Here is a 27,818-nt window from a genome sequence, read left to right on the forward strand (position 1 = left end):
ATACTTTACAGTATGTTTTCAGTCAGACCTGCTGATCTGCAGTGATGGGCTGTGTGTGTTTATGGGGGGTGTAGCTCAGTGGTAGAGCATTTGACTGCAGATCAAGAGGTCCCCCAGTTCAAATCTGAGTGCCCCCTGCCACCACCATGAAACTACATGCTTTCATACGCAAGCACAAAGAAAAAGAAAAATCTTGCCTTTGTCTTTTTCTGTTTGTTCCCAACAGTGCCCATTAGTTTAAAATATAGAAAACCTAAAGTAGGATTTGATTCCATAACAGCAGGACAAAGTGTGTCATTAATCTTCTGGATTCTACAGACTGAGTTCATGTTCTGATAGATTTATTTTACAGCTGTAGTAACAATAAACCTCCAGCAGGTGGAAGTATTGCTGCTCAGATGTCCTGTACACTGTTGGACACACAATACTCACATTAAACTGATGTTTCTACATGAATGCATCACTGATTCTAAAACCATAAACTGAACATGAACACTCTGTACACTCTGCGTTACACACATGAAGACAACATCATGTGTTTAAGGTGATGTTGAGCTGAACAGGACTTGTATTGAACACACAGAGGGAGTGCACCGTTCCTGGAGATACTGCAATACCAGGTCGATGCGTGGAGTGGACGGAGCAAGCCCCTATTCCATCTCCCTGTTCCAAAAATCTATTTAATATATGGTCCCCGGGTAGGGGACGTATCAGATATTAAACTGATAAGAACAGATACTACACTTGATCTTAGCCAAAAGGCCGAGAAGCGATACCGCTCAGCTGTCGGAGGTAACGGAGTGTTTCTCCGCACCGACCCGCTCAGTGAGGGGTCAGAGTCGGCTTCAGTAACAACATCACTCCGAGAGAGAGACACAAACAGAAGACATGAAGAAACGAAGGAGGGATCAGAGAACAACCACAGACATGTTATTTTCACAAAGTTACGTTGTAGAGCAAAGAAAACGTCTCTTCTTGGTAACCTGTAAAACTTCATATCTATGTCAATTTACCAGCTGAATATTATTGTGAAAACATCAGTTTGTCCTCTCATGTGATTGGCCTCATGGTGTGTCCATCAAAATAACCCCCCTGTCTGCACGGATTCTCTGAAGATTCGGCTCTCCTCGACTGGACTCGGCTTTTTTCGACCGAAAGCGAGAATAATAAAATGAGTTACTTTGTCATCCACAAAATAAAACCACAAATGACTGAACAGCTACGTATTTAAAATAGCATTCAAAGTCATTTTAATCAGAATTACAGCAATAATTTTATCTTAACATAAAGTCCGTTATGTCCGCTTAATGCTAACATACAATGGATAACGCCATAGACCGGCTAACGGGATTAGCATCAGTACCGCGATCATTTTAAAGCGTCAGTGAATTTATTCCAACTTAAACATGGCAGTAATACAGATATGTACAACAACACTTACAGACATGTATTCTCTCAGCTCTTACAGAACAATAAAACAGCAGGAATTTAGTTTCTATCGGTCTGTTTCTGTCTGCTACTCGACATCATTAAAAACCTCCTGTCACACTACCGACCCCTTCAGATGAAGGAAAAAACTGTAGTCTACATATTAATACATTTGCCTGCAATGGTGTTATTGTGGTCAGCATAGCTGCCTTCCAAGCAGTTGACCTGGGTTCATTTCTGGCCATCGCAGTTTCCTGTTATCCTTCCTCAAATCTGAAGCATTATCCCCAAAAACCCCGACCTTAACACTAGAGGAAGGTTAATCTTTTTTCTGTGATCTGACGAGTCCTTCTTTAAACTTGCAGGACTAGTGTGTTTCATTTAACTATACATAAAAAACTATAAATCAAATATAATCAAATCAACTATAAATCAAACTAAACAGAAGTTGAAAGCCTGCTCCCTGCTCTTCCTCCAACAATACTCTGCTCAACTTCTTCTGGGCCTTCCTCTCCATATTTGGCTTTCTGCCAGCATAACCTGCAACCAAAGTATGAAATGATTAAAAGTGTGAATAGATACATTACTGACACCCGCTTACAATCAAGCACAATGTTTGTTCCCAAATGGCCTTTTGTAACAATCATTACTCAGACAGCAGGAAGTGTACTTCATAGAAGTAGCCACATGAACATTTTTCTTCCATGGGAAGTGAAGGCAGCAAGAGCCTGTCATTTGAGGAGGAAACTCTCCAGGCTGGAAAATGCTGAGTCATGGGAGCGTTGCTGCGCATGGTTGTTGTGGCCGAGTGGTTAAGGCGATGGACTTGAAATCCATTGGGGTTTCCCCGCGCAGGTTCAAATCCTGCCAACAACGGTTGGATGGATCACAGCATGTTCTGGTTTCATTCAAATTGGTTACTGGCTGCTTCTGGTTATGTTTGATGAACAACCTCCAGCACAAAAATCATGCTACACGTCAGGAGAAATGACACTTCCTGTCTGTTTTCTGAGTGCGCTCAGAACAACTTCATTCTCAAATCACATCCTTAGCTCCAACCTACATGGAGCTGAGGATGTGTGTGACGTCACTGGAGATCAAAGGCATTACCTGTCTTTAATCGCTCTCCCACGCGTGACACTCGTGTCAGATGGATGAGCGCATGCGCACAAAGACGCACATGACTCGTTTCGCGAACGAATGATAAATGGCAAATAATAAATGAAAAAACCCAAAGATCCAACTCAGTTTGAAAATATTTTTAATCTTTAATTAAATGTAAATCATTTAAAAATGTTGAACTATTTACATTTAAACCACATAGACAAGTATGAAGGATGATACAACAGGATGTAAATGAAAATCCTAACAGTTTTAGTTCGTCTTTGGTTCAGATTGGCATGAAGAAAAACCAAGTGGCTCAGCTTTGATGGCTTTCTTGGTTCCTTTTTAGGACAAATAAGGAGAAGGAAAGAGTCGAAGTGAATGAGAATATTCTCTCGTGATCACAGCTGAGGCTCCCTCCCCCGAAAACCTGATTGGTCCTTCCATGTCCCCTCAGTTGTCATTGGCTGTCAGTGGTGTCATTCATTTGGAGTGACAGCGCGTTGTGTAAAGTTGTTTAAGTGGCTACAGCTCGACATTTTGTGAGAAAATGGAAAACAAAATAAAACTTAGAAATGAACTGAAAAGAGGAGCAGTGCCGAAAACAAGTTCAGGAAGTTGTGCTGCAAGCTAAATGCTGTAAATTCACCAGTCTGAGTTTTGAAACAAACTTCCGTCTTCCTGCAGCACCTGTAGCAAATATTCACCGGAGTTCAGGTAAGAACTTTAATGAGAACTTGTCTTTTCTCTGTTTGCATGTGAAACTGTTCTTAAACAACATTTAATAGACATATTTAGCAGAGTCCTCCTTGTTTAAGGTCCTTACGTCCTTATGCTAACATAGCTAAATTAGCTAATTTAGTTAGCATGCTAACTTTGCTAATTTAGCTAGCATGCTAACGTATCTTAATTAGCTAATTAGGCTTCGTTAGCATGGAAAAACATTTCTCGCTGTTGCAGTTACTGCCTCAGTTTGAACATGAAGTGAAGACTTGTTCTTTCAGAGGAAACAGAGCAGCTCAGTGTAGGTCAGCAGGCTGAAGTCCTGTTAGTCAGAGCACACCTGGACAGACAGGTGAAAATACAGAGAAGAAGAAATTGACTTGGTGTTTGATTTTGATTATAGACAGTTAATGATGTGTAAACTTTGTCCTCCAAACTTTTGGACACACCAGGGAAGGATAAGGACCCTGATGAAGACATCACTGAATCTGATGACAGCAGAAGGTCCCTCTCTGTGATGAAGTGATGATGAGGGTAGTTTCTTTTTGGGTGATGTTGTGGGGAGGAGGTTTGTCCACATCTGGTTATGGATGGCTGGCTCCTGTGTTCAGGGGGAGGATGTGATAGTAGAAATTCTTGACCTCCTTTTGTCGGTCTTAAGCCGCCGATAAAGGAGCAGGGTTGGAATTGTGACAAACAAGAAATGAAGAATAGACAGCGGACAGTTCATTTGTAGCTCAAAACATATTCAGTACATTTTTTCAGACAATGCTAAATAACTTATTTTCTTACCAACATCCAGACATGAGAAACTCAGTGCTGCTTGGAATATCCAACACATATAAAACACAGCTGCTCTCCATGAAAAGCAGCAGTCAGCACAGTCTGGATACAACAGTGGTCAGGGCTGTATGATGTGTGTTTATATTGAATGTGCTGAAGCGTTAATAATATAATCCCAGTAATGTATTCATTGACAGACTCTGTGATTGATTTCCCAGCATTTTTTGCAGCTTCTGTGAGCAGCAACTCTGTTGCTTTTTGTTCATTTTATTGATTTATAGTCTTTGTTTTCTTAATTTTATAGTTGTGAAATTCAGTATTGTGTCCTCTCCCTGGGGTCGGTGAAAGTGCACAGATCTAGATGGAAAATCTGGGTTTGATTAGCAAGTTGATAACCAGCTTTGTGAATAAGCGCTGACATATACAGGCTTCTGGTGGGTCCTTAATAAGTCTTAAAATGTCTTAAATTAAAATCTAGGTATTTGTGGCCTGAAATGATCTTAAAATCACCATAAATTTGCTATAGGTATAACATTTCCAGGCGGTTAAGGTTAGGGTTATGCCAATGGGAAAGCACAGTGATTGGAAAACATAGTGTGTATTTGTTTGATTAACTTTGTACAAAGACTGTGTAGTTAATGAGAGACTCCGAAATGAAGTGAGCGGTTCAACTTGCAAAGATGGGGAAGTGCAAATTTAATGAAAAATGGATGGAAGAGGGTGCATTTAGGAGGTGGTTGGCACCAGCTGAAAGCAACAATGAGGCAATGTGCAAGGGACCTTGGGGTCAAAGCCATCCAGTCGCATATGAAAGGAGGATAGCACTCACGTGCTGCCACAGCGGGGCCAGGTTTAAATTGTCTTCAAGTTTAAAAAAAAAAAAAAAAAAAGTCTAAAATTTCATTTGTTGAGGTCTTAAAAAACATTACATTTTACTCTTAAAATGGTGCAAGAACCTTGATATAGTATGCCATTTCTAATCTGATCATTTTGTTTATGCTATAGCTCAACTGCATATTGTAGACAAACATAACTGTGACTGTAGGCATGTATAAAAGTGTTGCCTTATAGTATCAAAATATAAAATCATATATTTGTCCCATATTGTACACCACATCATATAAATCAAAGGTCATTGGAGCCTTGTGATCTACCTGATGTGGATTATTACTGTCTGTTAATGATTGACTTCAATTCATTCCAAAGTTCAGCGCTGCTCTGGTATCGGATTTTTCTGTAAGTCATATTCAGTTTTCCACAGAGAGCTCAGACTGTGTTTGGATCAACAACTTTAGAAAACCTGCTGTCAGATATACATGGATATGTTGTCTTTATTTTTTTCATGGAAGCTGCAGTTAAAGTTCACCTTCACTCATCAGCTGCATGAAGATCAGTTCGACCATCAGGTAACATAACCAACAGCCTTCATCCTGTTTGTGTCAGTGAATGTTGAACTGTTTTAAAAACAGATTGTAAAGCCAACAAAATGGAAATTTAAAATTATTTAGTTGCATAGATGTATAAAATACTAAACTTCACTCCTTCTGACTCCTGATATATCAGTGATAGATTATTTAGGAATTGACATTTAGAAATTTATTTGAAAACTGACCGTTTGATGCTCATATCTGGGGCCATGATGATCATTTTCAACCAGCTACCTTCTCATATATATATATATATATATATATATATATATAAAGAATAGTCACTAACTAACTAGTCACTAACTGAGATGGGCTGTTGAAGAGTTGAAGAACATGACAAAAAGACAAGGAGATAGACAAAGTGATAAAAGAACAAAAACTGGTCAGTTCTGTTTCATATTCACTATTAAAGGAAACTGGTCTATTAATTTAAATGTTGCTTTAATCGTGATGATGAGCCATCAAACTCCTCACAGCTCCCTGTTCAGATTCCAGATAAAGAGGGTTGGTTTTGGATGATGTGGTTACTTAGTAACAAGAGCTCTTAAAATGTTTGTGATAAAGACATGAACTCATAAAATAGCTGCTGAAAACATCAGCATGATATCAGTTAAACCAGCAGAATGTCATCTGACAATTCACTTCAATTTGTTTCAAGGAATATCTTCTCATGAAATACAATATAATATATAAAAGATAATGATTAAAAAGTTTTGTGGCTTTTTTTTTAAAAGATCAAGATCTGTTTTCCATCAAAGCTACAAGATGTAAAATTTCAGTAAAATATTAACACCAGAGATTATAAAACTACACTGCAGTTGTTGATACAAACATAACTTGTGGGGGATGTGGCTCAGAAAAAAAAATAATCATGAAGATGGTATTTCTTCAGCTGTTTACTTGATTTGGGGTTTCAATTGTTAGTAAACACATTTCAAAATGTTTCACATGGAAATATTAGCTTTATGATGGGATATTATCCTCAGGTAAGAAATAAAAATTAGACTTTGATATTAAAGTCATGAAGAAATCCATATTTCTGATCTGTTGGGTGAATTCGGTGACATAGTTGTTGGCTCTGAATGGCTGTAACTTTTCCAGCAGGTGGAGGCTCAGCTATGAATCAGTGTGAGGACAGAGAGGAGGGAGCCCCTCCCTCTAAAATCACTCTGTGTGGGGAACATGAGAGTCAGACCAAAGCTCAGAGGTGAGATGAGGATCTCTAACTGTCCATCTGTCAGAGCTCAGCACTCAGATCACTGCTCCATCATTATTCACTCTCACTGACACTTAGGTTTTTTTTACTGTATTTACTGTATTAATAGAGAGCTCAACCAACATGAGTAGATATTAATATTATTATTATTCGTAGTAGTAGTAGTCGTAGTTGTAGCATAAGTATTTGTCTTGCACATTTCAATTAAAGTAACAGAATGATTCATAGCTATACAAATGAAAACCTAACTTCAGTATTTTATTTTAAACTGATCTTTTTCTGTTCAGTTTATTGGTTGTTGATCATTTTACTTCCAGCGATGTTTGTACTAGCAACAAGAGGTCGAAACCAGATTCTCCTGTGAGCTGTGTCTCCATGAAGAGTGATCAGTCAATGGGTCCTCCAAAGAACTTGAAGGGAAGTCAACAGTCTGCTGTGTCCAGCTGTGTCTCCATGAAGAGTGATTGGTCTATGGATCGTCCTATTATGTTTAAGGGAGGACAACAGTCTGCTGTGTCCAGCTGTGTGTCCATGAAGAGTGATCAGTCTATGGATGACTTTATCAAAGAAAAAAGGTAAAAGCTGATCATTTGTTGTTGTTGGACTCATGAAAGGTATCAAAGCTTGTCTATCAGTTTCTCTGGTGTTCATAGAAAACTCCTGGAACAAACTGTGTGTTTGTGTCTTTTCTCCTCAGAGTTCAGTCTGACAAACATCATCACACAGACCTGGACTCCATATTTATGGTGTGTAAATGTTCATCCAGTGACTACAACAGACACCAACAAAGACTTGAGTTTGAAGCTGCACTCTTTAGACCAGTAGAGCTTTACTCTGTGACAGACAGGAGTTGAATTGGGATTGAACAGGTTTGGGGTGGGAGAGAGTGGGAGAGGACTGGGAGTTGTAGTTCACCACAGAGCAATAATCCATCAGTCTCAACAGATATGTTCTGTATGAATATGGTCTGTTGGAGACTTTTACAAAACATTTCTGCTCCTTCTTCTTCATCTACAGTGAATCTTAAAGAAAGGTTTGTTATTTAGTTGTTTTCCAGATAATTTGAGCTGTGACTTAATAACAAAGACCAAAGTTAATCAGATTCAGTCCTGGACCTCCATGGACTCTGTCTCTACAGGGTTTAAAGATGGAATCATTCATCAGTGAACTAGTTCAGGTGGTCTGATCCATCTTCAGCCACAGTCACAGTTAATACCCTGAATTTTCACTTCCTAAGTTGATGTGTTGAAGGGCTGTATCAGTTTGGTCTTCATGTGATGATCAGGATCTCTGTGTTGTCAGAATCTAAAGTCAAACTTAGTAAGTTACACCAGTGAAGTTAGTTTAGTGAAGTCAGCAGGTCTGAATCTTTCTGTGTAGCTCTGGAAAGAGACGTGGCAGCAGATGATACAGCAGCAGCTAAAGTTGAACTCTGCTGACTGATGATCTGATGCTTTGATCCATCAGTTTATACTGAGAGTGAACTTTACACAGGATGTTATTGTGTTCCAGATGCTGGAGGAGAACATCGTCTGTTTTGTGAAGAACGAGCTGAAGAAAATCAAAAGGAGTCTGAGTCCAGATTACCCACAATTCATGAAGAATGAGGATGATGAGGTGGATGAAGAGCAGAGGAGGAGCAGAGAGGCATTTCTGAAGATCACAGTGAACTTCCTGAGGAGGATGAAGCAGGAGGAGCTGGCTGACTGTCTGCAGAGCAGTAAGAGGATTTAACATGATGGATCAATTAGACATTTAGTAAAGTCTGAGGAGACTGAGAGAAATATGATCATATTCTTATTCCTTAGGAGAAGTAAATATCAACCTTTTTTTTTCTTTTTTTTTTTAAAAATCTCTTCTGTTCTTTGTTTATTCAGAAAGTCGTGCTCGAGTGTGTCAACGTAAACTCAAATCTGGCCTGAAGAAGAAGTTCCAGTGTGTGTTTGAGGGGATCTCTAAAGCTGGAAACCCAACCCTTCTGAATCAGATCTACACAGAGCTCTACATCACAGAGGGAGGGACTGGAGAGGTCAATGAGGAACATGAGGTCAGACAGATTGAAACAGCATCCAGGAAACAGGACAGAGCAGAAACAAGCATCAGACAAGAAGACATCTTTAAACCCCCACCTGGAAGAGACCAACCAATCAGAACAGTGATGACAAAGGGAGTGGCTGGCATTGGGAAAACCGTCTTAACACAGAAGTTCACTCTGGACTGGGCTGAAGACAAAGCCAACCAGGACATAGAGTTCACATTCCCCTTCACCTTCAGAGAGCTGAATGTGCTGAAAGAGAAGAAGTTCAGCTTGGTGGAACTTGTTCATCTCTTCTTCACTGAAACAAAAGAAGCAGGAATCTGCAGCTTTGATCACTTCCAGGTTGTGTTCATCTTTGACGGTCTGGATGAGTGTCGACTTCCTCTGGACTTCCACAGCACTGAGGTCCTGACTGATCCTACAGAGTCCACCTCAGTGGACGTGCTGCTGACAAACCTCATCAGGGGGAAACTGCTTCCCTCTGCTCGCCTCTGGATAACCACACGACCTGCAGCAGCCAATCAGATCCCTCCTCAGTGTGTTGACATGGTGACAGAGGTCAGAGGGTTCAGTGACCCCCAGAAGGAGGATTACTTCAGGAAGAGGTTCAGACATGAGGAGCAGGCCAGCAGGATCATCTCCCACATCAAGACCTCACGAAGCCTCCACATCATGTGCCACATCCCAGTCTTCTGCTGGATCACTGCTACAGTTCTGGAGGAGGTGTTGAAGACCAGAGAGGGAGGAGAGCTGCCCAAGACCCTGACTGAGATGTACATCCACTTCCTGGTGGTTCAGTCCAAAGTGAAGAAGGTCAAGTACGATGGAGGAGCTGAGTCAGATCCACACTGGAGTCCGGAGACCAGGAAGATGATTGAGTCTCTGGGAAAAGTGGCTTTTGAGCAGCTGCAGAAAGGAAACCTGATCTTCTATGAATCAGACCTGACAGAGTGTGGCATCGATATCAGAGCAGCATCAGTTTACTCAGGAGTGTTCACACAGATCTTCAAAGAGGAGACAGGGCTGTACCAGGACAAGGTCTTCTGCTTCGTCCATCTGAGTGTTCAGGAGTTTCTGGCTGCTCTTCATGTCCATCTGACCTTCATCAACTCTGGAGTCAATCTGATGGCAGAAGAAAGAACAACCTCCCTGTGGTCAAATCTGCTCAGGAACAAACCTGAACCTTTAATTCTCTACCAGAGTGCTGTGGATGAGGCCTTACAGAGTCCACATGGACACCTGGACTTGTTCCTCCGGTTCCTTCTGGGTCTTTCACTGCAGACCAACCAAACTCTCCTACGAGGCCTGGTGACACAGACAGGAAGTAGCTCAGAGACCAATCAGAAAACAGTCCAGTACATCAAGACAAAGATCAGTGAGAATCTGTCTCCAGAGAAAAGTATCAACCTGTTTCACTGTCTGAATGAACTGAATGATGGTTCTCTGGTGGAGGAGATCCAACAGTCCCTGAGATCAGGACGTCTCTCCACAGATAAACTGTCTCCTGCTCAATGGTCAGCTCTGGTCTTCATCTTACTGTCATCAGAAAAAGATCTGGACGTGTTTGACCTGAAGAAATACTCTGCTTCAGAGGAGGCTCTTCTGAGGCTGCTGCCAGTGGTCAAAGCCTCCAACAAAGTTCTGTATGTGCAAATAAATCCATCTAGATCAACTGAATCTTTTTTGGTTGAGACTCAAAAACATTTTGAATCACTTATCTTATTTTGCTGATTCCTCTTCAGACTGAGCCTCTGTAACCTCTCAGACAGAAGCTGTGAAGCTCTGTCCTCAGTCCTCAGCTCCCAGTCCTCTAGTCTGAGAGATCTGGACCTGAGTAACAACAACCTGCAGGATTCAGGAGTGAAGCTGCTATCTGCTGGACTGAAGAGTCCAAAGTGCAGACTGGAAGGACTCAGGTTCGCTTATGTCTGTTTTGCATTAATAATTCATAGACATATCTTTAAATATTGTGTGTTTTGACAACATGTTTGTGCAGTTTTATTACACATCACCAACATAAATTTTTTTTTTTTTTTTTTTTTTAATTTCCCTCTTCTTCTGTAATTGTACTTCAGACTGAGCCTCTGTCACCTCTCAGACAGAAGCTGTGAAGCTCTGTCCTCAGTCCTCAGCTCCCAGTCCTCTAGTCTGAGAGATCTGGACCTGAGTAACAACAACCTGCAGGATTCAGGAGTGAAGCTGCTGTCTGTTGGACTGAAGAGTCCACACTGTGAGCTGGAAACTCTCAGGTCAGAGTTCATGTTTTGTGTCAAGACTCTTTATATATTAGTTATGATTTTTCATTAAATGAGATAAAATGAACTGAAGAGGTTTGTAGTTTTGGGAGATTGCCATCAGTATAAAAAGCTTCATGCTCCATAATGAATCACTGATTTGAATCACCACCTGGAGAACACACTAAGTGAAACAAATTAAACACACACATGTTGCTGAGCCAACAGGTGCATGTTGGGTCATGCTGGTGTCCTCCTGGTGAATCCTCCAGTGGTGTTTTCTATGTTCACTGAGGATCATTTACTTTTAGGGAGGTGGACACAACCTTTCTGCTGCTTTTGGCATCTGTCACAGTTGTGATGATGGCGTTCTCATTCAGGAAAATATTTAAGGGGCTCAAAGACACCAGAGGTTGAGTGGACTGCTGATATGATGCTCTGTGGATGAATGAACCTGGTTGAACACAGAGCAGAATCAATGCTTCACTCTGCAGTTTTTGAGCAACTGTGTCTTTACTTTAATCTGTGTGTTTGTGGTTCAGCTGTTGTTTTCTCTCTTAGTGTTTCTTTGTTCTGCTGATTCTCTAAAAAGATTTGATTTTGTTTAATTCATACAGCTCAGTGTGTAAATACCTGATTTATATATTATTTATCACTTCTCTTCATTTGTCTGAGTTATTTTCTGCACTCATGAAAGTGGTTATATTATTTTATTATCAGCTGTCTGCAGTCATCAGAAAGTGTGTGTTTATTGTAGGGATGCACAATATTTGATTTGGGGGGAAAACTATGCAATTATTTATCGATCTGATAGGTACATTTTATCTGTTAAGAAGTTTCAATAAATTGGTTAATTTGGTGAAAGTGTTTGCAGGAAGAGTAGCGCCCAAACAGGCCATGAAGCACTGGTTATGCCATCTGTCACGCCTTCCTATCAGGACCTAAACCTGGCCCCCTCTCTGCCTGACTAATAATAAACATGTCTTCACCATTGTGGTTGTTTTTCTCAGTGGCAAAAGATAACAGCAGCATTTTGCTGTTGCAAAACCTGTTCAGAGAGGATTGCGAGAGAAGGAAAACAGGACACCAAATTTAAATACAACAAATGATATTCGACTAGTTTAGAGTGAATTGTATTTGCTAATTTTTATTCAATGGTTTCTTCATCTTACATTTTCATCCACACATAACATGTTTTTGGTGTGTGTGTGTGTGTTCAGTCTGTCAGGATGTCTGGTCTCAGAGGAAGGCTGTTCTTCTCTGGCCTCAGCTCTCAGCTCCAACCCCTCCAATCTGAGAGAACTGGACCTGAGCTACAATCATCCAGGAGACTCAGGAGTGAAGCTTCTGTCTGCTGGACTGGACACTCTCAGGTCTGGACAGCTCTGAGGAACTCTGCTTCATGTTTGATGGTGGATCAAGTTGATCCTGACTCTGTTTCTTCCTCCAGGGTGGACCATGGTGGACCACAGAGACTGAGACCTGGTCTGAGGAAGTGTGAGTGTGTTTTCACTTTGATTCATGAAAACTCAGCTGCTCATGTTACACTAGATTTTTACATTTCTGACTGTAGTACAAAGATGAGTTTCATTCAGGATCAACACTTCATGTGTTTATTGATGTGGATCTCCATCAGCCGTCATCTTTGACTCCACAGCAGAAAAAAAGCAGAACATTGCTGACATCTTGACTCTCATGTTCAGTAACTGTTGATGTTCTAACTGGATTGTTGGCTTTTCATTTAAATGTAGTCAAACATTATTCACAGGTGATGAAATGTAAGTTTGAATGATTCACTTTCAGTAAAGTTGTTGATAAATGAACAGATGATAAACTGCAGCTGTTGTTTCTTGTTCTCTCCATCAGATGTCTGTGAACTGGAACTGGACACAAACACAATCCAGAGAAACCTCAAACTGTCTGACAACAACAGGAAGGTGACACGTGTAGCAGAGTATCAGTCATATCCTGCTCATCCAGACAGATTTAATAACTGTCCTCAGCTGCTGTGTAGAAATGGTCTGACTGGTTGCTGTTACTGGGAGGTTGAGTGGAGAGGAGTGGTTTATATCTCAGTGAGCTACAGAGGAATCAGAAGGAAAGGAGGCAGTGATGACTGTTTGTTCGAATATAACGATCATTCCTGGACTCTGATGTGCTCTAATGGTGGTTACTCTGTCTGTCACAACAACAGAAAAACATCCCTCTCCTCCTCCTCTGTCTCTAACAGAGTAGCAGTGTATGTGGACTGTCCTGCTGGCTCTCTGTCCTTCTACAGAGTCTCCTCTGACTCACTGATCCACCTCCACACCTTCAACACCACGTTCACTGAACCTCTCTATCCTGGGTTCTTCGTCGGGTCTCGTTCTTCAGTGTCTCTGAGGAAGTTGTATTGAAGGAGGCTTGAAACTAGAAACTGTTATACTTCACTGTTGGTAAAAAGGGAAGAAAATGTGATGGCTGGACTGACGATGAGATCTGAACTTCTCTCAGCATTAATACTGAATATCTTCAGATGAATTGTTGTCTGTGGCCTTTACTTTCTTCTTCCTGCCTCCTGTTGGACTGTCAGTTTATTTCAGTTCCATTGATCTGTTCAGTAGCATGATGTCCCCGGGACTTCAGGCTGCAGTCTGAATGAGACAAACATGGATCACAGGAACCGTTCAGTTCCTCCAAGAGAATCATCAGGAACTCAGAGTTCATCATCACAGCAATCAACTGCTCTTCAAGCCCGTCTGGCTTTTAAAGGGAGCCTGAGATGGCACTTCCCACCCAGAACACTCCAGGATTCATTCAGAGCCTTAATCCAACCCTTTTGGACCAGGCTGCTCCCACAGTGACTGAAACAGGAAAAGTCATTTCCACCTCCTGCTTTGGAGCGTTATAACAGCTCTGCAGCAAGCTGAGCTCTCTGATCTGTACAGGTGAGCCATGAAGGCCAGCACGTACTTTGGCCTGTGAGCTGTGAAGCATCGGACACAAAGACACACAAAGACAACACATGTTGCCCTGAGAGACGATACCTGAGCAGGAGAACTAGTCACTGCATGTACAGCTGCTTCTTATCTGGAGTTTTTTTCTGTCATCTATAATAAAGTAGAAAAGAGACACAGCTCCACAGTAACAGAGGTGTGCTGCTGTAACGCTGAGTGCTGGATTCATGTTCAGTTTATGGTTTTAGAATCAGTGATGCATTCATGTAGAAACATCAGTTTAATGTTGCTGATTTCATCAGGTTATATTCTGCTGACCAGACTGAATCAATAAAGTTTTGTTTCAACACATCATCGTTTAAATGTTGGTTGTATTTTGCATTTGTCAGCTGAATCCACAGAGTCACTGAAATGATGAAGTAAATCCAGGAAAGGAAAAACATTTGGCTCTGAATCTCAATGTAGATTTGAACAAAGAGCTCCAGCTGAAGAAAACAATGCTGTCTGTTTCCAGATGATGAAGAACTCAGTTCTCAGTTGATGCTCAGTTATCTCCATCTAGTGGACAGATGGTAGAAGTTGATTCCTGAAAAGAGGAAGTGACTTTTCCTCAGATCAAACTGTTGAAGGAGAACGAGCAGCTTCTTCCTCACTGACTCACTCAACCTCTGTCTCCTGGGTTTGGATTTAGGTCTGGGTCTGGGTCTGGGTCTAAGACCAGGTGGGCCTGCTCAGAGTCTCTGTGTTGGATGTGAGCTGCTGAAATCTCTGAACACCATGACACAGATAATATCAGTCAGATGTGTCATCTGTAATCCAGATGTTGTCAGCAACAAACAGATGTTCCTGACAGAAGCTGTGCTGATGATGATTCTGGATAGAAACTGGGAGGAAATAACTTTATTCTCTCTTTGTTTTTCCACGGAGGAAGTGAAGTTACACCACGTGATATCGTTCTTTCCAGCTCCTCGTTAGTATAGTGGACAGTATCTCCGCCTGTCACGCGGAAGACCGGGGTTCGATTCCCCGACGGGGAGAGCACGTGTGTTTTTCTTTAATAGCTCAGTGACAGAAGTGAACTCTCTCTGGTCAGCGGCGTCCTGCTCGCAGACAGCAGTTTTATTTTGAAAATCAACCGGATTCCCTTTGCTTTACAAAGTCCAACTTCCTGTCTGTCTCTTGTAAAGACAGATCAGCAGATCTGAGTTAGTTAGATCAACTCGGAGTAGTTAAGCGAGTGCACCCCAACTCTAAACTACGGTGGCCGGTAAGTGCAAAACAAAATTACAAAGTGCGAAACACTTTTACAAAGCGTGAAACAAATTTACATGTTGGAAAACATTTTTACATTTTATTAAACAAAATTACACACGAGAAACCCTTTTACCACGGACAAGAAAATGTACAAGTTGCGAAACAAATTTACAAGTGGCAGAACACTTTTACAAATCCCGAAACAAATTTCGTCTTCCGGAAGGGGAATGTACCAAATGCCGGAAGTGATCCAGAAGAAGATTGACTGTGAGCTCAAAAAGTTTGTATCGGTTTGTGTGGCGGGAAAACATTTTCAAAGTTTATGGCAGCATGGAGTAAATGATGTTTTGGCCGTTTTGTGGAAACAACTTGAGCCAATTTACGCGGTTGTGTTTTCCGTGCGGACGATCTGTAGAATGTTTAACGTTGATGAACGGACCAGACGGAAGGAGCACGCGCACAGGAGACATCTAATAAACAGCCGGAAAATGCTAAACAAGCTAAGTGTAGCATCGCGCTAACTAGCTGAAGCCGCTGTCAGACATGCAGTGAATTAAAGTGCACCGTTTCATTTAGCAGCCAATCGTTGTCTTCACGGAATAGCAACGCGTTTAGTTAGTATGCGTTGCTAGTTTTTATTTTTTTTATTTTAGGCTTTCAGTTATGCTAAATGCACAATTGTTGCTGATTGTTTTAGCTGCTGCTAACTTTCTGTTTTGATACAGAACTCCGTTCATTCCAGCAGAACAACCATGAACATCATATAAACAATTCATGGAGGACAGAAAGTCAAAGTCAAAAGAACTGTGGGCCGAAAGGAAACAGGTCCAGGTACGTGTGTGGATATATCTGTAAAATATGGAAGTCAATATGTGTGTGTGTGAAATGAATGATATCTTTTTGTTATTTTAGCAGATAAACATGGATTGATGGCGCCACATGGAGCTGATTTAAAAGCTCAGAGAGGGAAAACACTCCCATTATATACAGATCCGGAGGTAGCAGCACCTGATCTACTGAAGCAAGCTGTCCAAGAAATGAGAACATTTAACAAGAAGATGGATGAAGGAGCAGACCTTCTTTTGTATCCAGACTGTTCAGAGGTGCTCCATGTGCCTGGGCCAGAAAGCCCATTCAAACTGGCAGAATATAAAAAGGAAATAGGAAAGGCACTTTTTTCATTTGCCTAGAAACACACTTTAGAGGAGGTTTGTGGATCTCTTCATTCAATATTTTTACATATTTATTTACTCTGATGCAGCATAATTAATAATGTGTTGAATTGTTTGCTTTTACTACAGAGGTTGATACATCAGACTCTGATTCTGAAATTGTCATCACATCGAGGAGCACAGCTGAATTCAATGCAGCTGACACTGTGGTACGTTCATTTTTACATTTTGTACTTTGATTCAGTTTTTTTTTTTATTTATTTATTGATAGGATATGCATTTTGTTTCAGGCATTAAGTCTAAGAATCAAGTCTTGATTGTTTGGCATTTACTATTCCAATCAGACACCCTGATAACCTTTCACCATTTATATATACTGTATGTGGTGAGGGAACAATAATGGAAGCTGTTTAAAGTTGCTGACAATTGTGTGCTTTTCTTCTCAGGTTTTTGAACCAAAAAAACACAGTTCTCCCAAACGCAAACCTGAAGATAAAGGGTAGGTATTAGTTTTTACAAAAGAAGTAATTTGTCTCTAAGTTGTTGATGTGATTGTGATGAACATGTGGTAGAAATTATCATGTGTAATATCATTTATAACAAAATAATCTCTTATTTATAAATCTTATGGTTCCTCTCTACCTCTAAATGTTACTCAAAGCTCTGTTATACTCTGTATCATAAAGTTCATCAGTTTATCAATTTTATCATGTTTCAGAGATTCATCCACAGCTCAGCCTGGACAGGTATTAAGGCAGATTATGGCAGCCTGATGTTCTTTGCTTTCAGTGTGTTGTTTCAGACATTTTTATTTGTTTTTCAGACAGTAATATCTGACACTGAGGATCTGGATCCACCTGAAACAAATCCAGTCAGGAGTACTTGCTACGGGTAAGTAAAAAAACAACAGCGACTCACTTAATTTAATTTTAATTTATTGATTACATGGGAAAGATATTTGCATTTGTAAGATGTTCAACATATTCTGAAACTTGTGACATGCTGGTAAAATTCACAGATGATGCTGCTGTTTTGGAAGAAGGAATTGACACAGGTGGGCCGAGACGAGAGTTTTTAACTCTACTGATGAAACATCTGAAAGACCGGCCCATTTCTGATGGACCAGAAGGACATCAGTTCTTGGTGTACAATGCAAATGGTATGAACAGGGTTAGATGTAAACAATACTAATGGTTAATGATCATTAACTTTATATATCACATGACATATGCTTTGTTGCTTGAACTATTTTTCAAAAACATTTACCCTGCCAAGTCCAAAGCAAGACACAGAGTTCTTCTTTAAATCAGTAATGTTCAACACACAACCATTTTTACTCATTTCTATATGTTTGGGTGGATAGTCATTTTAGAAAACATTGAAGTTTCTTTAGGTCATTTAAATGTGAAACAACGTTTGTGGTGACTTTTTAGATTCAAAGATGGTCTTTCAGCTCTTCAGTTTCTGACTGCACTGCAGCAACAGCCTACTTTGCTGGCCCCTGTCCTGTGCCACTCTGAAAAGCCACTCACTGGTCTGGAACTTGAGACTCTTCAAACCTGACCTCAGTCCATCAGGAAGTAACAGGAGACTTAAAGAAAGTCAAACTTTGGGCTACTGGGCCGACTGTGTCTTTGATTGTGAAGGTTTGTAAATCACATTTTTTAATGATTGGTTGAGAAAATACATTGCCAAGATGTAACTGAAGGTTTTCTTTGCAGAAGGTCAGGCTGCTGTGTCTCTGGAGGATGTTTTGATGTTTGCAGCTGGGCTGACTTCACCTCCCCCGTCCGGATTGGAACCATCGCCAAGAATAGAGTTCCTGGATGACTCTCCATTCCCAGTTCCCAATACATGTTCAAACACATTGAAATTAGCACTCCTAGATTCACACACAGTGTTTAAGTCACACATGGATTTGTAACTGTAACTTGTAATTGGTAACTGGATCACCCCTCGAGACCAGACTCCGAAAAGGTGTTTTTTTTTGTTTTCCCTCACAGTTCAGATTTTCACCGTTAAGTTTCAGACAAAACACATTATTTCAAGAGGTTTTGTATTCCATACTTACAAAAATATAGGACTCATTACTTTGCTATAATTTATCAATTGATTTCAAACTCAGAACAAATGAAGCTGTGACACTTGGTGTTCAGACAGACTGCAGTGTTCCACCACTCCAAATCAGATTTCATAGCTTGTCGTTCACTTTTCCTTGTGATGTTTCCAAATGATTCTGGTAACTGTTCATCTGAAGAAATGAAACAATGGGAATGCAAATGTTATGTTTACAATCAATAAAAAATTGCAAATATTTCCTTCTGATTGCATCTGTGATAGATTGGTTATGAGTTTTTTCCAAACTATTTTAAAACAGGAAAATTGCATGTTTTTCAGTCATGGCAATATTTGATTCAATTCTGTGTTACTTGTCTAATACCAAATCACAGCACAGTCATCTCATGGCTCTTGACATGTATATTTAAAAATTAATTTAAAAATTAAATAAATAAATAAAATAGAAATAGGACAGAAACCCCAATGAGTAAGCACTTGATAATGCAGGAAGGGAAAATTCCCTTTCTCACTGACTCACAGCTGAGCAGTTTCTTTCAGCTTCATGTACAGTTCTGTTGCAGACTCCCAGTTCTCTGGCTTCTGTAGTTGTTTGTGCTCCATAACAAAGTCAAAGTCCTCCTGCATGTTTGAGTCCCCACATGGAGCTATTGACAGGCTCGCCTCTGGAACAGCATCCGAATCAGCTGGTTCAATCTCAAATCCAGTCTGTGGAGCCAAATCTGTGTTAGATAGAATAAATAGCATTTATATTATTTATTTACATTTAAGGGATAAAATAATAAAACCAACATGGAAATATCAATCATCACCAATATTACCTGTGTGGTCAGCAGCACAGTTCATTGGACATGACGCTGTTCTGGAAGTGTGAATCCTGTGACTGTTCCACAGTCTCACACACTCATCCAACATCACCATAGCAACATCTCAGAAGGCACTGATGCTCATGGCTCCCGTTGAAGTATCCAGCAAACAACTCCATCCAGAACTAAGACCTGTAGAAATGGATAGAATCGGAAGAATATATATATTATTAGTAGAAGTGGGACTCCATTAAAAAAATCTAATTCATTAAAGGCTTTGTAATGAGTGAATTGAAATGAAAAAGTTAAAGTCCCAGCCTCAATTATTATATATGTTTAGAGGAGTTCATCTGAGATAGAACATAAAGATAAAAATAAAATGAAAGGTCAGTCATAATAAAATGACTTCATGAAGGCCACTTACCTTCCCCTTCTAAATATGGCCCACCAGGATTCAACACGCTGCTTATTCGTGGATGAGCCATACATGTGGCTGGACGGCCCAGAGCAGCAGTCATCATGATGGAGGCGTAGGGGAGACTGAATGGCAGCCATAATGCCATTCTCCGTGCCACAATCAGTCCTCAGTCTCATGAGAGGAGATTCTCAGCGATCACTGTTGGCTTCTTGTTATTTGTCGGTCCACATTGGAGCCACAGCACTTTAGGTGAAAAAATCCATCCATGCGTCCTGAGAGAGCCAGTTTATCAGAACCATCTGCATGCCACATACAGTTCGCTCCCATTGAGGAGCAGCTTCTTCTTAGAAACCTTCTGCGTGCTCTCTCATTCATCACATCATCTCTCTTCACTCGAAGATTGGACTTTTGTCTGAGTACCTGCCACATCGTCCGATAGCCAAACAGTTGTCCAGGTCCACGAAGTTCCAACCTGATGGCGTTTGGAGAGGAATCATCCTTTTAAGAGTCCGCAGGCTGATGTTTGCACCGTGTAAACTTCACATCATGCTTCAGTAGATCAGGTGCTGCTACCTCCGGATCTGTATATAATGGGAGTGTTTTCCCTCTCTGAGCTTTTAAATCAGCTCCATGTGGCGCCATCTATCCATGTTTATCTGCTAAAATAACAAAAAGATATCATTCATTTCACACACGCACATATTGACTTCCATATTTTACAGATATGTCCACACACGTACCTGGACCTGTTTCCTTTCGGCCCACAGTTCTTTTGACTTTGACTTTCTGTCCTTCATGAATTGTTTATATGATGTTCATGGTTGTTCTGCTGGAATGAACGGAGTTCCGCATCAAAACAGAAAGTTAGCAGCAGCTAAAACAATTAGCAGCAATTGTGGATTTAGCATAACTGAAAGCCTAAGGTAAAAAAAAATAAAAACTAGCACCGTATCCTAACTAAATGCGTTGCTATTCCTTGAAGACAACGTTTGGCTGCTAAATGAAACGGTGCACTTTAATTCACTGCATGTCTGACAGCGGCTTCAGCTAGTTAGCACGATGCTACACTTAGCTTGTTTAGCATTTTCCGGCTGTTTATTAGATGTCTCCTGAGCGCGTGCTCCTTCCGTCTGGTCCGTTCATCAACGTTAAACATTCTACAGATCGTCCGCACGGAAAACACAACCGCGTAAATTGGCTCAAGTTGTTTTCACAAAATCGGCCAAAACATCATTTACTCCATGCTGCCATAAACTTTCACTCTGCAAAGTTTTCCCGCCACACAAACCGATACAAACTTTTTGAGCTCACAGTCAATCTTCTTCTGGATCACTTCCGGCATTTGGTACATTCCCCTTCCGGAAGATTCTGTCGTTTGGAAAATTGTTTCGCAACTTGTAAATTAGTTTTCTAAAGTGTCAATTTTTTTTGTCCGTGGGAAAAGTGTTTTTCTTGTGTCATTTTGTTGAATAAAATGTAAAATTGTTTCCCAACATGTAAATTATTTTCACGCTTTGTAAAAGTGTTTGGCACTTTGTAATTTAGTTTTGCACTTACCGGCCACCGTATCAAACAGAGCAGGAACACTAAAGTAAGGGGCGGGGGGTGAAAACGACAGGAGGGTTAAAGAGCAGATTCTCTCTGAGGGGACGGATGTTGCCACAATACACAGTGTGTGTGCCATCACATGTGGAAGATGTGTGCAGACTGAAGCCTTGGTCTGCCACCAGCTCAGAGGGGCTGCACTTCTACTGACCACCAGGGGGCTCCACTGGTTGTTTCACAAAGTCACAGTGTGTTGGAGTCTATCAGGGTATTTTCCAAGCAGCACTGTGTTTCTAACATCTGGATGTTGGTAAAGAGTTACTCTGCATTGGCCGGGATGCTTATTATGTTTACATGCAACAATGTACTCACAATGCACAATGTACTGCTGGACACTTTCATATCAGTAAATCCATTGTGTTTTAAAAGAAGTTCAGAGTGTTTCAGAGTTTCTGACATGATACAGACAGACTGATCCAACAAAGCATTTAAATGAACTGAGAGCTCAGACCAGCAGAGAGAGCACACACACACACACACACACACACAGTGGACGAGGTGCGTGATCCCAAAGATGAGCGAAAGCAGGAAAAGAAGCATTTTAATAAGTAGAAGGCAAACAGACAAACCAACCGATTCGGTTTTAGTTAAATTTAATGCCACTGAAAAACAGCTGATTTGTTTTTCACTTAATTCTTTGCTGAATAAAAATTGTCCTTTCAGAAGAGAAACTGTTGCCATGTCCTCTGTTGAGTTGAGCCCTTCAGCATCCCGTTATTTGACATGTTTTTTTTTTTTTGCCACATGTGGATAAAAATAAATATTGTTCAAGATCAGAAAAAACATTAAAGAAAAATACAATATTTTTATGAAGTGAAGAAAGGGCCAATTTAAAAGCTTAATCAGTGCTAAATGACAGTCAACATGTTCCACAATAAAATATTTCATAGTTTATGCAAAAATGCTTGACTTGAGGACTTGAGGAGTCTCTGGGATCATGGTGGACTGGACTCTGTTCTCAGACCAGTTCTGATTCCTCTGTCAGTCTCTGCTGGATGAAGCTCTCCTCTCCACCTCCCAGGAACATGGTCCAGAGTCTGGACAAGCTGCTGCTGCAACATCTGGATCATCAGGAAGCAGCTGATCCTCCATCAACACACATCTTCCTCTTCACCTCCACCTGTGTAGAGAAGAAGAGAGCAGATCCATCAGTGTTTCCTGACTCTGTCCATCAGCTGTCAGTCAGTGATGCAGATCCAGCATAAAGACCTGCAGGGACTTCAGTCCTGTTCAGTCCAGATGTGCAGCAGCTGCTTCCTCTCAGCTCATATTAACGTGTTGGAGTGAACACACTGAGCTGGAAACTCACAGACCTCAAGTCTGCTGACTCAGCACATTTCTCTGAGTCCACAGTGGAGATAAAGAGCTGAGTCATGAAGGTTCATCACTTTACTGATGATTTACTGAAGGTCCATTTAAACTGAGAGACTCAGAGAGACAGACAGACAGACAGTGTGATGAAAGAAGATCAGTGATGTGCAGCTTTCAGTCAGACTGATCTCAGAGCTGTGACAGATGAACCTGATCAGAGAACAAACAGTCTCAGCTCAGATCTGACAGTTTGATGGACGAGGACCAGAATCTGAACATCTCTGAGTTCTTCAGCTGGAATCTGCTTCATTTGATGGTCACATGATCACAACAGTCCTCTGACTGATCTGATTGGCTGACTGTTTTCTCTCTGTCTTTCTGTCTAATTCTGAAATCTGTTTCTGTTCTCCTCTCACAGCTTCACTGAGGAGTTTGAAGGTTCACAGGAAACACTGAGTCTTTGCTCTGATACTGGATTTAAACAATATTACTGAAAGACATGAACTCAGTCCAACTATAGCGGAAATAAAACATGAGTCTGACCTCAGAGTCTTCAGTCTGATGTTTGGACTCTCCACAAGATCAGACAGATCCTTCAGGTCTGAATCCTTCAGCTTGTTCTGACTCAGGTCCAGTTCTCTGAGTTGGGAGGGGTTGGACTTCAGAGCTGAGACCAGAGAAGAACAGCTGATCTCTGACAATCTGCAGTTCTTCAACCTGAGTAAAGAATAAAAGTTTTAACTTTGAAATTACTTTCTAAAATGATTAAAATGTTTTTAATAATTTTAAAATTTACATTCAACCTTTTAATATTTTAAATGTTAAAAACCTGAAGAGGATTTCCCCTCAGAAATATAAACCTGTCTGCAGGTCAGAGTCACTACAACTGTAACATCATATTAATCTGAGAGCAGAAATAAAACATGAGTCTGACCTCAGAGTCTCCAGTCTGCAGTGAGGACTCTCCAGAAAACCACACAGATCCTTCAGTCCTGAATCCTTCAGGTCGTTATCACTCAGGGCCAGTTCTCTGAGATGGGAGGGGTTGGACTTCAGAGCTGAGACCAGAGAAGAACAGCTGATCTTTGACAACCTGCAGTTCTCCAACCTGAGTAAAGAATAAAAGATGTGACTTTAGGAGACAAAGTTCCTGCTCGAAAGTGTTCAATGTTTCATCATCTGTTCAGAGCTGAAGGTTTAGAAAGTAGAAGTTTAGAAAATGAAAGTCAAACAGCTGAACTAACAGGAAGCAGCTTCACAACAGTCAAATACAAACAGTGACAAACAGCTCTCGTTACTATTAATAACAACATGCTGCTGCTTCCATAAAGAAACAGTAACTCACACTAAATATATATTTGTTCATGTCAATGAGGAAAAATGTTTCCTGTCATTAAAACACTGAAGGACTTTTCTTGTTTTCTTCAAGTTTTAAATCTGTAGTTCTACATTTCTCTGCCATCGCAACTGGACTAAACCAGAGAAGAAGAAAACAGACGTCAGCATGAAGATCCTCAGTGAGGATCAGTATAATATCAGCCTGATGTCTGCAGGTCAGAGTCACCACAACTGTAACATCATATTAATCTGAGAGCAGAAATAAAACATGAGTCTGACCTCAGAGTCTCCAGTCTGCAGTGAGGACTCTCCAGAAAACCACACAGATCCTTCAGTTTTGAATCGTCCAGGTACCAGTTCTGACTCAGGTCCAGTTCTCTGAGATGGGAGGGGTTGGACTTCAGAGCTGAGCCCAGGGAAGAACAGCTGATCTCTGACAACCTGCAGTCCATCAACCTGAGTAAAGAATAAAAGATGTGACTTTAGGAGACAAAGTTCATGCTTGAAAGTGTTTCATCATCTGTTTAGAGCTGAAGGTTTAGAAAGTAGAAGTTTAGAAAATGAAATTCAAACAGCTGAACCAACAGGAAGCAGCTTCACAACAGTCAAATACAAACAGTGACAAGATTTAATGAGAAAATGAAACACTGTAAAGAACCTGAACTGACTCAAAATGTCAACATCATGTACATGAATTGTGATATTCAAATGTAATTTTCAAATGATTAAAAATCTGTTTTCAAAAGCTACCTTCAAACCATTTAACAGTTTAAATGTCTAAAACCTGAAGAGGATTTCCCCTCATAAATATAAACCTGTCTGCAGGTCAGAGTCACCACAACTGTAACATCATATTAATCTGAGAGCAGAAATAAAACATGAGTCTGACCTCAGAGTCTCCAGTCTGCAGTGAGGACTCTTCAGAAAACCACACAGATCCTTCAGTCCTGAATCCTGCAAGTTATTCTCACTCAGGTCCAGTTTTCTGAGATGGGAGGGGTTGGACTTCAGAGCTGAGACCAGAGAAGAACAGCTGATCTTTGACAACCTGCAGTTCTCCAAACTGAAAATACAATAAAAGAAGTGACTTCAGGAGAAAAAGTTCCCATTTGAAAGTGTTCAGTGTTTCATCTGTTCATAGCTGAAGATTTAGAAAGTAGATGTTTAGAAAATGAGAGTCAAACAACGGAAGCAGCTTCACAACAGTCAAATAATATAAATATATATTCACAAATAGTGATCTCTCTCTCTCTCCCACTGTTGCTCACGGCACAATCTGTTGGGCCTCTTGAAATAATTAAGTTTGGTCTAGACTTGCTCTGCTCTTTCAAAGACAACAAATATGTCAGACTGAACTCTGGAGAAAAGTCAATGCATGGTTCACAACATCTGGAACATTTTCACTTCATTTAGCAGTGACCACATTTAAAAAACGTGCTCAGTTTGGTCTGAATCTCAGTCTGCTTGAGCCACGTGACTTTATAGTCTTATTGGAACAAGAAAACACTGAATATACAGTGGGGCATGAAAGTATTTAGTCAGCCACTGACTGTGCAAGTTCTCCTACTTAGAAAGATGAGGTCTGTAATTTTCATCATCGGTAAACTTCAACTGTGAGAAAAAATTAGGGGGGAGAAAAAAAAAAAAAAAAAAAAAAAAAAATCGAGGAAACCATATTGTAGGAAGTGTACTATGATGAAAATTACAGACCTCATCTTTCTAATTAAGAGAACTTGTACAATCAGTGGCTGACTAAATACTTTTTTGCCTCACTGTATACTTGTTCATGTCAGTGTCGAAAATAGTTTACTGTCATTAAAACACTGTAGGTTTTTTTCTTGTTTTCTCCAAGTTTTAAATCTGTAGTTCAACATTTCTCTGCCACACTGACTGGACTAAACCAGAGAAGAAGAAAACAGACGTCAGCATGAAGATCCTCAGTGAGGATCAGTATAATATCAGCCTGATGTCTGCAGGTCAGAGTCACCACAACTGTAACATCATATTAACCTGAGAGCAGAAATAAAACATGAGTCTGACCTCAGAGTCTCCAGTCTGCAGTGAGGACTCTCCAGAAAACAACACAGATCCTTCAGTTTTGAATCGTCCAGGTACCAGTTGTGACTCAGCTCCAGTTCTCTGAGATGGGAGGGGTTGGACTTCAGAGCTGAGACCAGAGAAGAACAGCTGATCTCTGACAAACTGCAGTTCTCCAACCTGAGTGAAGAATAAAAGATGTGACTTTAGGAGACAAAGGTCCTGCTTCAAAGTGTTCAATGTTTCATCATCTGTTCAGAACTGAGGGAGTTCATACTTTCACTCAGTTCTATAATGTGTGTGCGTGTGTGTGTTTGTCAATATTGTACATATAAAATGTCATTTTGAAATGAATAGAAATTAGTTTTCAACCTTTTAACAGCTTAAGTGTTAAAAACCTGAAGAGGAATTTCCCTCATAAATATAAACCTGTCTGCAGGTCAGAGTCACCACAACTGTAACATCATATTAATCTGAGAGCAGAAATAAAACATCAGTCTGACCTCAGAGTCTCCAGTCTACAGTGAGGACTCTTCAGAAAACCACACAGATCCTTCAGTCCTGAATCCTGCAGTTCATTCTGACTCAGCTCCAGTTCTCTGAGATTGGAGGGGTTGGACTTCAGAGCTGAGACCAGAGAAGAACAGCTGATCTCTGACAAACTGGAGTTGTCAAATCTGAATAAGGAATAAAAGATGCAGATAAAATAATTGATAATCAGTCAGAAATGTTCAGAAGACTTTAAAGTAAAGTGCCACCACATTCTGTCTGGATGTTTGAAGTGTTTCTTTAGTGTCATTGTCATTTCAGCCACTGGAGGCTGAAGTTCAGCAGCTCCTCACTCTAAAACAAAGTGATTCCCTCAGCTGACCTGCGGCTGCAGTGGAATACAGGACATACTTGTGTGTACGAATACAGCAGATGGCTGCTTCATAAATATGTGGCAGCAAAGGAAAGTTCTGCTTTGATGTGAAGATGAAGCTGTAAATCTTCTAAATGAAGAACATTTCAACATGTGTGGGACTGTTTGTTTTCAAAGTGTGTAGAAGAGCTTTTTGATGTTGACTCCGTCCACAGCAGCTCATCACTCAGCTTCTGTACCGCTGCTCTGAACTCCATCTACTGCAGTAACACACTGACTGAGTATGACCACACCACAAAGAAACACAACTATCACTGTGCTCAGTGCAGGGAAACCTGTGGTGGAGCTCCAATCCTTTGGAAATAACAGCTTTCAGAGCACAGGGGGGCCACGGCCACGTGTCTGAAAGCCCCATGAGGGCTGGAGTCTCAACAACACAACTGACTCTGGTCCTCAGCTCCACACCCTCCAAGTCTGAAGACATTTATTAGGACATTAGATTCAGCGGTGGATTAAAGATCTACCACAGTGGACTGACCTCAGAGTCTCCAGTCTACAGTCTGGACTCTCCACAAGATCACGCAGCTCCTTCACATCTGGATCCTGCAGGAGGTTTCCCCTCAGGTCCAGTTCTCTGAGATGGGAGGGGTTGGACTTCAGAGCTGAGGCCAAAGAAGAACAGCTGATCTCTGACAACCAACAGCATCTCAACCTGAAAAAGAACAAATAATCAGTCAGAAATGTCCTGATCCAGAACTTCGACCTTTTCAAGTTCTCAAATGCTGCTGGCTCCACATCAGACCTTGTTCAAATACAAAGACATTGAGATTGGCTCCAGCAGCCCTGTGACCCCGAACCAGGAAGATGGATGGATAGTTACAACTCATAATAATAAATGTTATATATTATTAACATAATATAACAACTGGGAACATGAAACAACTATCTTTAAAAAAAGTAAACAGATTCAAGTTATATTTGAATAGGAATTCTGGGTTAAACATAAAAGTTTCAGCTCTACAAGTGAACTGACCTCAGAGTCTCCAGTCT

The 27,818-nt window shown here is 40.7% G+C and overlaps 4 non-coding genes across 4 annotated transcripts; 3 read left to right on the forward strand and 1 right to left on the reverse strand.

Moving 5' to 3' along the window:
• The first annotated feature begins 64 nt into the window (after window positions 1-64).
• trnac-gca (transfer RNA cysteine (anticodon GCA)) lies at window positions 65-137 on the forward strand. Its single transcript has one exon. It is a non-coding gene; the product is annotated as a tRNA-Cys (tRNA).
• A 446-nt stretch (window positions 138-583) lies between these two features.
• Window positions 584-774, reverse strand: LOC115057736 (U2 spliceosomal RNA). The gene has a single exon (XR_003841948.1). It is a non-coding gene; the product is annotated as a U2 spliceosomal RNA (small nuclear RNA).
• Window positions 775-2,222: 1,448 nt separating this feature from the next.
• Window positions 2,223-2,304, forward strand: trnas-uga (transfer RNA serine (anticodon UGA)). The gene has a single exon. It is a non-coding gene; the product is annotated as a tRNA-Ser (tRNA).
• Window positions 2,305-14,854: 12,550 nt separating this feature from the next.
• Window positions 14,855-14,926, forward strand: trnad-guc (transfer RNA aspartic acid (anticodon GUC)). Its single transcript has one exon. It is a non-coding gene; the product is annotated as a tRNA-Asp (tRNA).
• The last annotated feature ends 12,892 nt before the right edge of the window (window positions 14,927-27,818 follow it).

Source organism: Echeneis naucrates, chromosome 2, assembly GCF_900963305.1.
Source record: "Echeneis naucrates chromosome 2, fEcheNa1.1, whole genome shotgun sequence".
NCBI classification, from domain to species: Eukaryota; Metazoa; Chordata; class Actinopteri; order Carangiformes; family Echeneidae; genus Echeneis; species Echeneis naucrates.